Source organism: Castor canadensis, chromosome 5, assembly GCF_047511655.1.
Source record: "Castor canadensis chromosome 5, mCasCan1.hap1v2, whole genome shotgun sequence".
NCBI lineage: Eukaryota > Metazoa > Chordata > Mammalia > Rodentia > Castoridae > Castor > Castor canadensis.
This window is the reverse complement of record NC_133390.1, coordinates 132,657,910-132,672,306: the sequence shown is the minus strand read 5'-3', so window position 1 is coordinate 132,672,306 and position 14,397 is coordinate 132,657,910. Positions and strand designations below refer to the sequence as shown.

General features: G+C 39.5%; 1 protein-coding gene across 5 annotated transcripts in view; it reads left to right on the top strand.

Moving 5' to 3' along the window:
- The window catches only part of Syndig1 (synapse differentiation inducing 1), a 174,176-nt gene that overhangs the window by 16,978 nt on the left and 142,801 nt on the right, over nt 1-14,397 (top strand). For 2 of the 5 annotated variants that reach the window (XM_074074214.1, XM_074074215.1), the window contains exon 2: nt 10,837-10,985. The exons of the other annotated variants lie outside the window; for them this stretch is intronic. The gene's annotated coding sequence lies outside the window, so the exon portion shown is untranslated. The remainder of the gene's footprint in view (nt 1-10,836; nt 10,986-14,397) is intronic. 5 annotated transcript variants of the gene reach the window in all.

Genomic DNA, 14,397 nt, shown 5'->3' with positions numbered 1-14,397 from the left:
CTGGGCCAAGCCTGCTCTAGGGCAGTGGGTTCCAGAATCCTTTGGATGACAGGTGAAACTGGGAGCTCTAGGTTCCAGGGGGACATAGAGGGGAGGAAGAAAATGCCAGGCCAATGACCCAAGCCTCACAGTCTGAGAGAGGGAAGAGCTGGGGAAGAAGCAAAACTCAGAGGAAGTGTTCTGGACCAACCTTCCAGAACCCAGCAGGAAGGGCAAGCCCACAGGGAAGAGCCATGGGGTTGTGACACCTGATTGCAATGGCAGGCAAGGGTTGGAGGTTTAGATCCAGTGCAGGAGAGTGGCTCATGAGACTGAGATATTAAAACTCACAAAACCTATGTGTTCCTGGGCCCAGTATATTCTACAAGGCTCACTGGCTGGGTCCTTAAGATGCTAATTGGTATCAGTGAGTGTGAGGTCACTGCAACCTGCTCTGAGAATTCTTTGAAGGTACAAGTGGTGACTAGTGGAACATTAAAGAAAGCAAAGTAATGGATGATCCTGGAGAACAGAGATCTGCAAAGCAGGGAGGATACTGTGGGGGACAACCTGGAGAGAACAGGACAGTTGTTGAGTCTCTGTGTAGGACCATCACATCAGAACAAGGTGACTCACTCACCACAGGTTGACAGGTACAGCAGGTTAAAGAGTGGAGAGACTCAGATTCTGTCATCTTGACATTTTTAGCACCTAATTCTGACAGAGGTACACTCATTGCACAGACTGTCTCGTGGTAGAACCACATGCAGGGCTGGAGGCACGCGGCTGTGAGAGGGAAGCACTTTGTCATTGTCCCCATTGCAGACCCAGGACAAGGTCAATTAGGATTCCTAAAACCTAGCAATGCAGACATGTACGTCTCCAGGTAGCTTCCAAGTGCAGACCTGGCATTAACACTGACCTTAGAGTCAAATGATGAAACAGAAACCTCAATCTTGACTTCAGCAAATAACACCTACATGACAGCACTTTAGAGTGCTGAAGAAGAAGATTGAAAGAGTGATTATGATTGAAGACAGTGTAGTGACTCACAAGCCACTGGGCACCTCTACATGGCAGGATTTGTGCTATGTGCTTCCTGGAAGCACCAGACAACAGAAGACAGGCACCTTCCTTAGCAAGCTGATGGCTTCCTTCAAAGCAAGTGCACTTGGGAAACAGAACAAAACCAAAGCAGTGTGAAGGCACAAGAAAAAAAGGTGCTGAGGATGAGTGGAGGGGAACAAAAGTAGAGCTAAAATAGATGCAGTTATTTTCTATTTGCTTTCCATGGTTTCAGTTAACCCATGGGCATCCACTGGAAATATTAAATGGAAAGTTCCAGAAATAAACAATTTATAAGTTTTAAATTGTGTGCAATTCTGGGTATCTTGGTGAAATCTTGTTCTATCCTGTCTAGGATGTGAATCATCAGTATATCCACACTACATATGCTACCTATCCATTACTTACAAGTAGCTGGGTGAGTACAGTACAATAAGATATTTTGAGAGAGAGAGAGAGAGAGAGAGAGAGAGAAAGAGAGAGAGAGAGAAAACACATTCACATGATTCTTATTACAGTATAGTGTTATAATGGTTCTATTCTAATATTAGCTATTATTTCCTACTGTGCCTAATTTATTAATTAAACTTTACTGTAGGTGTGTATGGATAGGAAAAAGCAGCATATGTAGACTTCAGTACTGTGTTAGTAGGCTTTACATTTCTATAATAACATACTTGAGATAAAATCAGCTTATAAAGAGAGAAGTTTTATTTAAGCTAACAATTTTTGGAGGTTCCAGGCCATGATAAGTTTGACCCATTGCTTTGGGCCTGTGGTAAGGCAGCATACCATGGTGGGAGTTCATAGCAGAGCACTTCTCCCCTACACACCATGGCCATCAAGCAAAGAGGAAGAGTCCAGGGTCCTACACTACCTTCTGGATGCCCCCCATAACCCAGGGACCTTCCACTAAGCCTTGCCTTTCACTTCCTTATTGTGTCACTCTGGGGACCAAGTCTTTACACATGGGCCTTTGGAAGACACTTAAGATACTTTCCTAAGTTTTGGGCATCCATTGAGGGTCTTGGAGCATATCCTACTCTGATACCCCTGGAGCTGTGTGTGAGATACTATTGCTTTTGTTTAACAGATGGGGGACTTAAGGATGAGTGAAGTGCATGTTTGCTGGAGACACCAAGCTGACAGGTGCCTCTGCTGGGATGTACCCCAGTTCTGTCTGACGAGAGGGCTATGCTGGTAGCTCTGGTCTGGTCTGCCTGTCATGCCTGGTGAGCCTCTGGGCACCCACAGTTACCTGAATGGAGCCTCTGCTGTCTGTGCTCCCTCAGAAAGGGGTGGTCCTTTTTGTTGGTTCCTGGCAGGCTTATGATTTCTTGTCAGGCCTGGAACCTCACTAAGCAGTAACACTGAATACAGGAAGCAGCCCCAGCTCTGCCTTCCATGAGAATCACTAAAGCAAGCGTACACTCCTGACTAGAGGGACTGACAGAGAAGGGTTGAGGATGGGCTCCACCAAGCTTTGGCTTTGGCCAAGACACCACACTGTCATTTGATCTGAGGTTAGGTGCCTTAAGGACCATTTCCATCCTATCTTGAAAGAGACTTAAATAAATCTTGAAGTTCCAAAGCAAAAAACAAAACCTCAGAAGTCCTGTCATAGAATGAATTAGTCTACTTTATGTTGCTGTAACAAAATAACTGAGGCAGACTAACTTTAAAAAGAAAAGAGCACTATATAGCTTATAGTTTTGGAGGCTGAAAGTCCACACAGCAAGGTACAGGCTCTGGCAAGAGTCCTATGGCAAATGTCAGAAGTGAGTGTGTGTGTGTGGTGGGAAGGTCACAAAAAAGAAAGACAAAGAGGAGAAACTGGGGGTCCCACAATCCTTCCAAGGTTACACTTCAATGTGATAAAGATCCCTCCCCATACCATCACTATACTAACACCCAAGCTTCCAACAGGTATACCTTTGGAGGACAGACAACATTCAAACCATAGCACAGGATGGAGGACAGAAATGCCTTCTGGTTTCTTTGGAGGATGGAATGAGCTAGGTTTTCACAGTCCTGATTTCTACACTGTGTAGGAATGGCATAAGATAGGATCATTAAGCACAAATCCTCCCAGCCTTGGCAGCACTGGGAAAGGACTCACTACTCACCTCAGTGCCCGTGAGCCCAGCCTCCTCCAGCAGCCTTTCCTGCCCTCTCCCTACCAAGTTTGGCTACTCCCACCTGTAAACCCATCCTCTAAACAAAGGGAAACCACACAGTTTGCAGAGTAGTAGGAATTCAAGGTGTTAATGCAAGCAATGTTGGGGCATGGTTTTAGATGGGATTAAGACATTGGTTTTGATAATCCTACTGTGCTAACCCCATTGATAAATGAAGAAGAGAAAATTTGTAAGACTTTGGGCTGTTTAGGCACTTTGAAATACGAGGCTATCAAAGTATTGTGATGTCCTTAGAAAATACGGGAAAGCCTTTGGATATTGTTTAGAAAATCTTTCTCTTTCTGGTTGCTGTCAGCCAATTTCTTTGGAAGAATTACATCAGTAAACCTCAATGAAACTGAATCATTCTTTGCTCTGACAGCACACATTTGTAATCAGAATCTGAATCTTGATAGAGATTAAATGAACTCACTTTCATACCTGCAGGTTTTCTTTTCAGGCACAAACCTCTATTAACCCTTTCATGTGCACACACACACACACACACACCACAATTGTAAAGGTTTTCCTTGGTTTAAGTGGATTTATATTAATTGGATTTCCCTCTAATATTAAATATCCTTTGAGAATGATAACCTCCCATATGAAAACACAACATACCAGAATTTGTGTGATATAATGAAAGCAGTTCTAAGAAGGAGTTTATAGCCATAAGTGAGTACATAAAAAATGAGAGAGATAAAAAATAAATAACCTAATGGTGTACCTCAAGGTCTTATAAAACATAAAAACAAACCAATTCCAAATTTAGTAGAAGGAAAGAAATAATAAAGATCAGAGCTAAAGTGAATAAAATGGAAATGAAAAGAATACAGAGAATCAATTTAAAAAAAGGGTTGGTTTTTTGAAAGACTAAAGAAGATTTACCACTTTTAGGCAAACTAACAGACAGAGAAAAATTAATAAAATTACAGACAAAAGGATGATATTAAGAATAGACACCAGTGAAATCCAGAGAATTGGTAGCTAATAATTTGAAAAGTTACACTTCAACAAATTGGAAAATCTAGAATAAATGGATAAATTTCCAGACACATATGACCTACAAAAATTGAACCAAGTAGATATAAAAATATAAATAGATAAATAATGAGCAATGAGATTGAAAGTAATTAAAACTTTTCGCAACAAAGAATAGTCCGGGGACAGACAGATTCATTGTGAATTCTATGAGAATTCTAAAGAAGAACTAACATAAGGCTCTTCAAAATATTCCTTAAAATAGAAAGAAAAGGAATACTATCAAACTCAATCTATGAAGCCTGTATTACCCTTATATCAAATTCTCTCTCTCTCTCTCTCTCTCTCTCTCTTTCTCTCACACACACACACATACACATACACACACACAACACACGAGAACACTATAGGCCAATTACCTTGATAAACATAGCTACAATGATCAAGTTGGATTTATTCCAGGAATGCAGTGATGATTCAACATGCACAAATCAAGAAACATATAGCATGTACACAGAACTAAGGACAAGAATCACAGTCTTTTCAATAGATCCAGAAAACTCTTAGACAAATCCAACAGCTCTTTATGATAAAAGCCTCGAAGAAACTGGGAATAGAAGGATCATACCTCAACATAATAGTGGCTATACATACTAGATCTATAGCCAACAGTAAGGAAAAAAATTGAAAGCATTTTCTCTAAAATCAAGAACAACAAGGTTGTCCACAATCACCACTGTTACTTAATATAGTGTTTGCAATATTAGCCAAAGCAATAAGGCAAGGGAAAGAAAAAAGGGATAGGAATAGGAAAAGAAGAAGTCAATAATCATCTGTTCAAGAGATGATTATAAAATACCTGAAAGGCTCCAGCATAAAACTTTTATTCTGATAAGCACTTCCAACAAAGTATCAGGACACAAAATCAACATATGAAAACCAGAACACCACCACCACCAACAAACTGAAAAAGAAGTCAGGAAAACAATCCCATTCACCATAGCCTCAAAAAATACTTTGGCATAACTTAACCAACATGTTAATGACTTTTACAATGAATACTATAAAACACTGAAGAAAGGAACTGGAGAAGACACTAGAAGATGAGAAACCTCTCATATTCTTAGATCAGTAGAATTAATATTGACATATTACCCAAAGCAATATATGGATTTAATGCAATCTTTATCAAAATTCCATGATATTCTTCATAGAAATAGAAGAACCGATTCTAAAATCTATATGGAAGCACAAAAGACCCTGAAGAGCCAAAGCAATCTTCACCAAAAAACCAGTGCTGGAGGTATCACTTGACTTCAGACTATACTAAAGTGCCATGGTAGCAAAAACATGTTGCTGACTAAAAAACAGACAGGTAGAAGAGTTGAATAGCATAGACGATCAAGAAATAAGCCCAGAGCTGGGTGCCAGAGGTTCACACCTGTAATCCTAGCTGCTCAGGAGGCAGAGATCAGGAGATTCATGGTTCAAAGCTGGCCCAAGCAAATAGTTGAGAGACCATATCTTGAAAACACCCAACACAAAAGAGGGTTGACGCAGTGGCTCAAGTGGTAGAGCTTGTACCTAGCAAGTGTGTGGTTCTAAATTCAACCCTTAGTACCACCAGGAAGAAAGGAAGGAAGGAAGGAGCCCAGGAGTTGAGCATAGTGGTTCATTCCTGCAATCCCAACTATTTGGGAAGGCAGGGAAGGAGGATTGTAAGTTTGTGGTCAGTTCAAGCAAAGTTATCAAGACCGTTTCTCAAAAAATAAAATACACAACATCTCAAACTCCTAGAAAAACAAGAATAAGCAAATCCCAAAACAAATAGAAGGAGAGAAATAATAAAAATAAGAGCTGAAATCAACGAAATAGAAACCAAAAAAACCATACAAAGAATTAATGAAACAAAAAGTTGGTTCTTTGAAAAAATAAACAAGATTGATAGACCCCTGGAAAACCTGACTAAAATGAGCAGAGAAAAAACCCAAATTAGTAGAATCAGGAATGCAAAAGGGGAGATAACAGCAAACACCATGGAAGTCCAGGAAATCATCAGAGACTACTTCGAGAACCTATATTCAAATAAATTTGAAAATCTAAAAGAAATGGACAGATTTCTAGAGACATATGATCATCTAAAACTGAACCAAGAGGAAATTAATCACCTGAATAGATCTATAACACAAAATGAAATTGAAGCAGCAATCAAGAGTCTCCCCAAAAAGAAAAGTCCAGGACCTGATGGATTCTCTGCTGAATTCTATCAGACCTTTAAAGAAGAACTGATACCAACCCTCCTTAAACTGTTCCACGAAATAGAAAGGGAAGGAAAACTGCCTAACACATTTTATGAAGCCAGTATTACACTTATCCAAAACCAGGCAAAGACACCTCCAAAAAGGAGAACTATAGGCCAATCTCCTTAATGAACATTGATGCAAAAATCCTCAACAAAATAATGGCAAACTGAATTCAGCAACACATCAAAAAGATTATTCTCCATGACCAAGTAGGCTTCATCCCAGGGATGCAGGGGTGGTTCAACATACGAAAATCAATAAACGTAATAAACCACATTAACAGAAGCAAAGACAAAAACCACTTGATCATCTCAATAGATGCAGAAAAAGCCTTTGATAAGATCCAACACCATTTCATGATAAAAGCTCTAAGAAAACTAGGAATAGAAGGAAAGTACCTCAACATTATAAAAGCTATATATGACAAACCTACAGCCAGCATTATACTTAATGGAGAAAAACTGAAACCATTCCCTCTAAAATCAGGAACCAAACAAGGATGCCCACTATCTCCACTCCTATTCAACATAGTACTGGAATTCCTAGCCAGAGCAATTAGTCAAGAAGAAGGAATAAAAGGAATACAAATAGGTAAAGAAACTGTCAAAATATCCCTATTTGCAGACAACATGATCCTATACATTAAAGACCCAAAAAGCTTTACTCAGAAGCTTCTAGACATCATCAATAGCTACAACAAAGTAGCAGGATATAAAATCAACATAGAAAAATCATTAGCATTTCTATACACTAACAATGAGCAAAGTGAAAAAGAATATACGAAAACAATTCTATTTACAATAGCCTCAAAAAAAATCAAATACCTAGGTGTAAACCTAACAAAAGATGTGACAGACCTCTACAAGGAAAACTATACACTTCTGAAGAAAGAGATTGAGGAAGACTATAGAAAGTGGAGAGATCTCCCATGCTCATGAATTGGTAGAATCAACATAGTAAAAATGTCGATACTCCCAAAAGTAATCTACATGTTTAATGCAATTCCCATCAAAATTCTAATGACATTCATTAAAGAGACTGAAAAATCTACTGTTAAATTTACATGGAAACACAAGAGGCCACGAATAGCCAAGGCAATACTCAGTCAAAAGAACAATGCTGGAGGTATCACAATACCTGACTTCAAACTATATTACAGAGCAATAACAATAAAAACAGCATGGTACTGGCACAAAAACAGACATGAAGACCAGTGGAACAGAATAGAGGACCCAGATATGAAGCCACACAACTATAACCAACTTGTCTTTGACAAAGGAGCTAAAAATATACAATGGAGAAATAGCAGCCTCTTCAACAAAAACTGCTGGGAAAACTGGTTAGCAGTCTGCAAAAAACTGAAACTATGTCCATGTATATCACCCTATACCAATATTAACTCAAAATGGATCAAGGATCTTAATATCCACAAACTCTAAAGTTGATGCAGGAAAGAGTAGGAAATACTCTGGAGTTAGTAGGTATAGGTAAGAACTTTCTCAATGAAATCCCAGCAGCACAACAACTAAGAGATAGCATAGATAAATGGGACCTCATAAAACTAAAAAACTTCTGCTAATCAAAAGAAATGGTCTCTAAACTGAAGAGAACACCCACAGAGTGGGAGAAAATATTTGCCAGCTACAAAGGACTGATAACCAGAATATATAGATACGGAACTTTAAAAACTAAATTCTCCCAAAACTAATGAACCAATAAAGAAATGGGCAAGTGAACTAAACAGAACTTTCTCAAAAGAAGAAATTCAAATGGCCAAAAATCACATGAAAAAATGCTCACCATCTCTAGCAATAAAGGAAATGCAAATTAAAACCACACTAAGATTCCACCTCACCCCTGTTAGAATAGCCATCATTAGCAACACCAGGAACAACAGGTGTTGGCTAGGAGGCGGGGAAAAAGGAACCCTCATACACTGTTGGTGGGAATGTAAACTAGTACAACCACTCTGGAAAAAAATTTGGAGGCTACTTAAAAAGCTAAACATTGACCTACCACTTGATCCAACAATCCCACTCTTGGGGATATACCCAAAAGACTGTGACACAGATTACTCCAGAGGCACCTGCACACCCATGTTTATTGCGGCACTATTCACAATAGCCAAGTTATGGAAACAGCCAGGATGTCCCACCACTGATGAATGGATTAAGAAAATGTGGTATCTATACACAATGGAATTTTATGCAGCCATGAAGAAGAACGAAATTTTATCATTCGCTGGTAAATGAATGGAATTGGAGAACATCATTCTGAGTGAGGTTAGCCTGGCCCAAAAGACCAAAAATCGTATGTTCTCCCTCATATGTGGACATTAGATCAAAGGCAAACACAACAAGGGGATTGGACTTTGAGCACATGATAAAAGCGAGAGCACACAAGGGAGGGGTGAGGATAGGTAAGACACCTAAAAAACTAGCTAGCATTTGTTGCCCTTAACACAGAGAAACTAAAGCAGATACCTTAAAAGCAACTGAGGCCAATAGGAAAAGGGGACCAGGAACTAGAGAAAAGGTTAGATCAAAAAGAATTAACCTAGAAGGTAACACACACGCACAGGAAATTAATGGAAGTCAACTCCCTGTATAGCTATCCTTATCTCAACCAGCAAAAACCCTTGTTCCTTCCTATTATTGCTTATACTCTCTCTTCAACAAAATTAGAGATAAGGGCAAAATAGTTTCTGCTGGGTATTGAGGGGGTGGGGGGGAGAGGGAGGGGGCAGAGTGGGTGGTAAGGGAGGGGGTGGGGGCAGCGGGGAGGAATGACCCAAGCCTTGTATGTACATATGAATAATAAAACAAAAAAATAAAAAAATAAATATAATACACAAGAAAAGGCTGAAGACATGGCTTAAATGGTAGAGTGCTTGACTGCCCATAGCTAAGCAGCTTCAGCCATCTGATCCTTGACAAAGGGACCACAAGTATACATTGGAAAAAAAGACAGATTTTTTTTAAATAAGTGGTGATGGGATAATTGGATATCCACATATAGAAGACTGAACCTAGATACCTGTCTCTCACCCGTACAAAAATGAACCAAAGTGGATCAAAGATCTTAAAACCTAAAACTACTAGTGGAAACACTTCAAGTCATGTATAAGCAATTACTTTCTGAATAGTACTGTAATACCTTAGGAAATAAGAGCAAGACTTGACAAATGGGATTTCACCAAATTAAAAAGGTTCCACACAGCAAAAGAAAAAAATCGACAGAGTGAAGAGTCAGCCTGCAGACTGGGAGAAAATCTTTGTCAGCTAATGTCTGAAATATATAAAGAACTAAAAACATGGACAACAAAAAGCAAATTATACATCAATAAATGGGCAAATGAACTGAAGAGACACTGTTCATAGGAAGAAATACAAATGCCAACTGATACGTGAAAAATTATTGAATATCCTTAGCCATCAGATGAATGCAGATCCAAACTACATTGAGATTCTACCTCACCCCAGTCAGAATGGCAATCATCAAGAAAAATAACAACAAACACTTGGAAAGGAACACTTATACACTGTGGGAATGTTAATTAGTGCTGTCTGTATGGAAATCAGTATGGAGGTTCCTAAGAAGGTAAAAATAGAACTTCTCTATGATCCAACCATACTATGTCTGGTTATATACCCAAAAGAACCAAAGTCACCTTACTCTAAAGATGTATGCATACCCATGTTTATCTCTGTGCACAATAGTCAAATTATGCAATCAGCCTAAGTACCTATCAAAGGATTAATGTCTATAATCCAAGCTACACAGGAGGCAGAGATGAAGAGGATCACTGTTTGAAGCCATCCCTGGTAAATAGTTCAAGAGACCCTATCTTGAAAAAACCCATCACAAATAAGGGTTGGTCAGGTGGCTCAACGTGTACACCCTGAATTCAAGCCCCAGTACTGCAAACAAACAAACAAAAAAAGGATGAATGATTTAGAAAAATGTGGTCTGTCTACACAAAGGAGTTTTACTGAACCATAAAGAATAAAATTATGTAATTTGCAGGCAAATTTATAGAACTGAAGATCATCATTATCAGTGATCCAAGCCTTTCCCACAAATACAAGTATCACCTGTTTTCTCTCATATGTGGATTAGGGGACAAAAAAAGACATGAAAATAAGAGATGTGGGAGGGGAGAGGGAAAAAGGAGAGGAGGAAAGGGGATAAGGGTAATAGGATGAATATGAACAAATATGTGCATGTATGAACATGTCATAATGAAGCCCCTTACTTGTACAGTTAATATATGCTAATTAAATAAGAAATATCAGAGAGGGTGCTGACAACATAGGTTTTGGATTTTCTAGCTGGAGGCATTGACAAGATTAGCAGTGTGACATGTCATGGACAGCTGAGGAGGAACAGATGAAGAGGCCATTAGCAGTGGGAAGTGAAGACCTTGAGAAGCCAGCCTGTTGTGTGAACATTGATATCACAAAAAGTGGCATAAGACACAGTGAGTAGAGACAAATGACCAGATGCTGACATCATCCTTTCTTCAAGGCTCGTACTCCTAACATCCTTGAGATTGAGCCCTGAAGGAGAGATAGGGACAGGAAGAATGAAGCAGGACCAACCAGAAGGAGTAGGCAGGATTGGCTAGAGTAAACCTGGGGCCCTAAGGAACCAGCCTTCTCACTCCTGCCTCTTTGCCAGGCAGAAGGTGAATTGGCTGTCCAGAGTAACCCCTCTGCAGGCAGAGGGGATCTCAGAAGTGGCAGACACCATGTAGTTCTGACTTTCATGGTGACCCTAAGTGAGAACTTGGTAAGCCTTGTACACCCCCTCTGTAGAAGACTTACAAATTCATCTATTCCCAGCATTGTGTGAGGACCCTCAAGGAGGGCTTGCTCTCACTATGTTTCGTTAGGAACAATTTGCACTCTTTAACCCAAAGTTCTGGAAACACTGATTTTTGACAATTTTCATTTGTTACATAACACTTGCTCTAGACATTTAAATAATAGTTTTCAGTTATACAGAGAATCACTACGACATCTACTAGAGTTATGGTTATTAACAGCTGTATTTATGATAGCACTGTATAGAGTTAAAGTTAGACTGGAGTATCGTCATGTTCTCAGAGGACAGACTTGTTTTCCTACTAGGAGGGGATCTTCCAGTTACATTTAATGGTGCTGACTTTACAACATTCAACATTCTCAGAGACATCACAAGGTGGGTGTAATTCTTCTCAAAAGTTTCAGGTGACCAGACAGACACTTGATATAGCACTTCACTTACCTCAGACCAGCACTAGGCCACTTTGAGAGGATTCCCTTCCTGGTCACTGCTTTTTTTGTTTTTTCCAGGAAGGACACTCAGCCTTTATTACTATCCACCTCCCTCTCCCACCCTGGTTTATATCTCAGCTACAGCCCATTTCTAATCTGAATCTGATTCTGAGTTACTGAGTCAACCAGTTTTCTGTTGGGTGATGGTAGGGAGGCCAGGAATGTTATCTAGGTATTATGGTTTGGATCCTAAACATTTTCTAAATACCATATGTTAAAGGCCTGGTCCCCAGTCCATAGTGCTAGGTTAGTGGGAAGAAGTTAGGTCATTGGGGGCATGACCTTGAAGAGGATATTTATCTATTTTTGGAGGTACTGGGGCTTGAACTCAGGGCCTCATGCTTGCTGTTCAGGCGCTCTACCATTTGAGCTACTCCCCCAGTCCCTTGAAGAGGGGCTAACTCCTTTCTGTATTTCCATTTGCTTCCTGGCCACCATGGGGTGAATGGGTATACTCTACCACATACTGCTGCCGTGATGTTATTGAGGATTCAAAGAAGATCATGTTGGTAAAGTATCCCAATCCACTACCACTATGCTACGCAAACAGTAAAGGCCTAATAAATGGAGATTGCTATTATTTTTACCTGCAAAACTTGCTAAGGTACTGCATGACTCAGGACAGCAGGAGAATGACCCTGTGCCTGGCTGTTTTGTGTGAATTTTAGGATATACTTGTCAGTTTTCTGCCAGCAAGCCAGCTGGAATGTTGGCAGGATTGCACTGAATCTGTGGATTAATTGAGAGACATTGCCATCGTAATAAGAGAAGTTTTCTGGTTCCTGAGTACAGATATCTCTCCATTTATTTAGGTCCCCTGTGATTTTGTCCAATGATGTCTTGCAGTTTTCAGTGTACAAATCTGTTTAGTTAAACTTATTCTTAAATATTTCATTCCTTTTTGATCTTAAAAATAAGTTGTTTTATGTAGTAGATTGAATCAATGTGGGCTTTGGCTATGTTATCAGGTTTGTGATCTTCTCTGACTATCTACTTCTTCATCTTTGAAATGGGCACCAAATCCAACCTTGCCGTGGCTGGCAAGGTGACCACCTGGGAGGGAGCGTGTGAAAGTACACAGCTCAGTGCTAGCAGATAGTTTAGTCCCTCCTTTTTTTGGATCTGTAGTAAAACGATGACTTTTTCCACATACATCATCTTATCTTGATACTAAATCAAAGTACCCCACAGAGTTGGTGGGGGGAGATTAGTTTGATTCATATTAATATATCTCAAATATTTTCACCCTTATATTGTCTTCAGTGGTAGTATTTGTATTTACTTCTAATTCTCAAGTTCTAGTCACTTCCCTCTTCCATAAAAAGTTTTGGTACTTTTGACTTTCTTCCAACTAGATCCAGCCTTAGTGAGTTTATTCAAGACTTTCATAGTATATTCAAAGTACCACCAACACAGTTCATTTTATTTGCTAGCTCACTGCTGGCTCATATTTTCTTATGAGTGTGGAATTTTATTCCTCTGTTCTTAAATATGAAATATCTGTTGAGGTGACTGGTCCCCAGGTCTGTAAGTCAAACAAAGTTATCTTTTAATCAATTTTTTAGAATCATGAATAAGATTTGTATATCTTATTCACGATTCAAAGGATACCGAGGGACCACCAGGCCTGGAAAGGAACAGGCTCGTCTTCCCCTGTGCACCATACCACATGCACCATGCCTAGGTGAAAATAAGTCTGGATGGTCTCCTAAAAGCAAAATTTCTTCAGGTAGTTGAGTCTCTGCTTAAAGTTAAACAGATGCAAGGAAGGGTTCTTAGACAACTCTGGGGATCATTCCTGTTAAAACAATAACATAACAAAAACAGGAGCTGGAGAAGAGTCTCAACAGGGGCCAAAAAGCAGAATTTAGTTGATGAGTCTGACAGATATCTGAAGATCATATACTGTTTTGATTCTACATGTAGTATATGGATTCATTCCTGCTAGAGCTAGGTGGAAAATGTTGGCTAAATAATAACAATAAATGATTTTCCCAACCTTGATGGTCCAAATCTATATTTTACACTTAAAACTGAGCACAACTCTCATACAAAGCACACTTTGCTCTGAGCCTAATGCATTGACAGTGTTATTAAAATGAACACTTGAAGCTCTCAAGGTCCTCCCTCCAGGGTGGTTTCCTCATGTGATATTGAAGCCTGGCGTTAAGGAAGCCCCCAGTCAGTAGGCTCTGAAAAAGAAACTCAAAGCAGTACACTTTTATCAAGGCAAGACTGATCCATAACGCCTATGTATTTCATCTATTCGACTTGAGTTTAGACATAAGTGTACACACCTAAAACCATTAACACAGCCTATGCCATAAGCCTGTCAATCATTTCTAAAGTTTCCTCCTGCCCTCTTTGTTATTGTTTGTGATAAGTGCACTTAACATAAGATCTACCCTCCTTGTTAATCCTTAAAAATACAGCACAGTATTGTTAACTATAGACACCAGTATAGTACATCTCTAGGACTTCCTCATTTTGTATAAGTAAAACATTGTACTCATTGACCAACATCTCCCCATTTTCTCCTCCCCACTCCCCCCTTGCAGCCACCATTCTACTTTT